This window comes from Phalaenopsis equestris, unplaced genomic scaffold (assembly GCF_001263595.1).
Source record: "Phalaenopsis equestris unplaced genomic scaffold, ASM126359v1 Scaffold233283, whole genome shotgun sequence".
Classification (NCBI taxonomy): Eukaryota; Viridiplantae; Streptophyta; class Magnoliopsida; order Asparagales; family Orchidaceae; genus Phalaenopsis; species Phalaenopsis equestris.
Window position 1 is genome coordinate 341702 of NW_018251234.1, and position 3710 is coordinate 345411.

Sequence of the window (3710 nt, forward strand, 5' to 3'; positions counted from 1 at the left end):
ATAGGGGTGAGTAAATTGTTTGTTTCTCTCAGACGTCTGTGTTCTTCTCGTAGAAAAGCCCTCTGTTTCTTGCGTTGTCAGTTCTTGCGTTGCGTCCTGTGAAGCAAAGCATCTAGCAGTCGTTCGTTATTGGCGGCTACTAGGCCTCCAGGTTGTGTAGCTATCATGGATGGCAGGCGGTTGGGCCCCTTCATCGGTTCCTGCTCTATTATCACCTTATCTTTGGCGGTCACCCTCAATAGTGAAGGCAATCCATCTTTTTCTCTACAGCAAACTACATTCATGAGAGGACCTTCATATTCCATGTCAACTTGGTTAAATTCCATGTTGAAGTCTATGGTACCGCCCTGCGGCGCCATTTCCTCATTCAGTGCGAGGCTCCAACCATCCTTGAAAGCAAAGATCCGCCTCTGTCCCGACATTTTTTTGTAGACGACAGGAAAAATGTTAGCGGGCCGAAACTTGACATGAACGAGAACAAAATATAGTATTTATTAAAGTAAATTTTAATTTATTTTGGTGAAGAGAATTTTTTATTTTATGTATGAATTTTTTATAATTTTTGTGGAACATTATACTCAAAAGTGGGAAGGAGAAAATTTGAAGTTTAAAATTTTTTTCTCAAATTTTCATTATATTGAGGTTAATTACAAAATTTGGATCCGGTCATAGACATTTGGCCACATAGATAACCCAAAAACAGGTCATAGACATTTGGCCACATATATAACCCCAAAATAATTAAAGTTTCTAAGTTTCAAAGCAAGCAGAGGCAAGAGACATCAGGTTGCGAAATAAGTTCTCAGATATCGTCCATTTATTGGTAACATGGGTCTTTCGCCCTGGAAGTCCATTAATTGGTAGGCTCCTCCTGTGTAAACCTTTTCAACGAAAAATGGTCCCTCCCAAGTTGGATAAAATTTTCCACCTATTTTGTGTTGTGCAAGAATAGGCCTTTTGATCACAAGTACGAGGTCACCAACTTTGAATGTCCTTGGGCGGACCAATTTGTCATGGGCTTGTACCATCTTCGCCTGGTAAAGCTCCAAATGTTGTTGTGCTTCCAGTCGTTTTGCCTCGAAACTCTCCAATTCTTCAAGTCTGAGTTTTGTGCTTTCTTTCATTGTGAGTTGGTTGGCAACGACTAACTCTAAGAGACGGTGTCTGGATTTCTAGTGATAGTACGGCCTCGGACCCATACACGAGCATATAAGGTGTACACTGAGTGAGAGTCCTGAAAGTTGTCCGGTAGACCCACAAGGTTTCTTAGTTTGTTGTGCCAATCCCTTTTGTTTTCATCCAGTGTTTTCTTTAAAATCTGTACCAATATTTTCTTGAAGGCTTCAGCCAAACCATTTGCTCTGGGATAGTAAATCGTAGAGTATCTCCAATCTATCCCATGTCTCTTGACAAAATTATTGATCTTTGTGCTTCTGAAAGCTATCCCATTGTTAGAAATTATACTTTGCGGTACTCTAAAATGGTAGACAATTTGGCTTTTGAAAAATTGAAAAACGTGATGTGTCGTAACCTCACGCAACAGTACCGCCTCTGCCCATTTGGAGAAGTAATCTGTAGCGGCAACTATAAACCTGTGTCCTCTGGATGATGGAGGGTCTATCAAACCTATTATGTCTGTGCCCCAACACTCGACTGTCCACGAGGCAACAGTTAAGATCACCCCATGAACTTGGCATTGGTGACATTTTTTGGCTGTATCCATGCAGTCGGACATCATTGCTAGCCAATAATACCCGAGTCTTTTGATCTTCATTTTCATTTTTAGCCCTGACTGGTGAGCGCCACACAATCCAGCATGTACCTCTTTGATAATATTCTGTGCTTCGGCTCTGCTCAAACACCGCAGCCACATCTGGTCGACTGATCTTCTGTATAGAACGTTTCCCACCAGAGCGTAAGACATAGCCCTTCTTGTGATGTGGTGTGCTTCAAACTTGCCTTCTAGCAGCTTTCCAGTATGTAAATATTCTATTAATGGCTTGCACCAATCTTTGTTGCTGTCTACAACTGTTTTTATTGCTTCTTCTTTTTCGAGGTTGTGTAGAGTTTTGAGGTCGATCTAAGACAAGACTTGTCTTCCTTGCACTGTGATTTCAATGAAATCCTCCGGGGGACATGCCATTTCTTTAGCAATTTTTGCTAGACCGTCGGCATGGGCATTATCTCCCCTAGGAATCCAGTAGAAAGTCACATCAGAAATCTGCTCCAGGAGCTTCATCGTGTACTGATGGTATTCTGCTAACCTTAGTTTCAGAATTCTGTATTGTCCGGCGACTTGCTGGATGACGAGTTGTGAGTCTCCATAGATGGCAATGTTCGTTATATCCATTGAGATTGCCATTCCCAATATGGTGATTAAAGCTTCATATTCTGCTTCATTGTTGGTGCATGACTTTGTCAGGTGGTATGAGAACCTCAACATACCCTTATCTGGTGTGATAAAGATCAAACTGATCCCTGCTTTGCCTGATATAACTGTGTCCGATCCTTTGTCTTTTTGGGATAACGAAGCGCCATCAAAGTACATTTCCCAGCGTTGCACACTGGAAAATTTCCTTTGCAGTATTTGCTCGTCTGGTAACTCATCGTTGAGAGAGGACCCAGCTGGTAGTGGATGTGCAGTGAGAAAGTCTGCTAGTATTTGTCCCTTGATAGCACGGAAGGGAACAAAAGTTATATCAAATTGCAATAAGATCATTGACCATCTTGCTAGACATCCGAAAGGTGTTGGTCAGGTCATCAGATATTGCAACAGATTAACTTTTGAGATTAGGGTAATCTTTTGAGAAAGCATCTAATGTCTAAGCTTTTGAGAAGCAAAAATTAACGCCAGACAATGCTTCTCAATAGGTGGATACCTTATTTCCGTCAATATTAGGCAACGACTCAAGTATTAGAGTGCATTTTATTTACCCTAATCATTGATTTGGGCTAAGAGGGCTCCAAGAGAGTCATCTAAAGCCACAGTATAAAGTATCAACGCTTCCCCTAGGATAGGGGCTGCCAAGACAGGAGGTGTCATTAAATATTATTTAACGTCCTCAAAAGCCCGTTGACATTTCTCTTCCCAAATGAATTTGGCGCCCTTTTTAATTATTTCCTAGAAAGGCTGACACCTACCTGAGAGATTAGAAATAAAGCGTCTCAGATATGCCAATTTTCCCTGGAAGGAACGTAGTTGTTTCAAAGTTTTAGGAGGAGGCATTTCCAAGATAGCTTTAATTTTAAACGGGTCGATCTCGATTCCCCAATGACGGACAACAAATCCCAGAAATTTCTTAGAGGTAACGCCAAAGGCGCACTTTAAGTGATTTATTTTAAGGTCATATCGTCGTAACCGTTCAAACACAATCCTCAAGTCATATAAATGGTCTATTTTTCATTTACTTTTGATGACCAAATCATCCACATAGCATTCTGCTTGGTTATGGATGAGGTCATAAAAAATATTCATCATTGCTCGTTGATATGTTTCTCCGGCGTTCTTTAGGCCGAACGACATCACTGTGTAGCAGAAAATTCCGATCGGTGTTCTGAAGGTTGTAAGTGTTGCATCCTTGGGAGCCATCTTGATTTGGTTGTATCCCAAAGATCCATCCATGAAGGAGAAAATTTCATGTATTGAAGTGATATCCACTATCATCTCTGGTATGGGTAGTGGAAACTCGTCTTTTGGACATGCCTTGTTC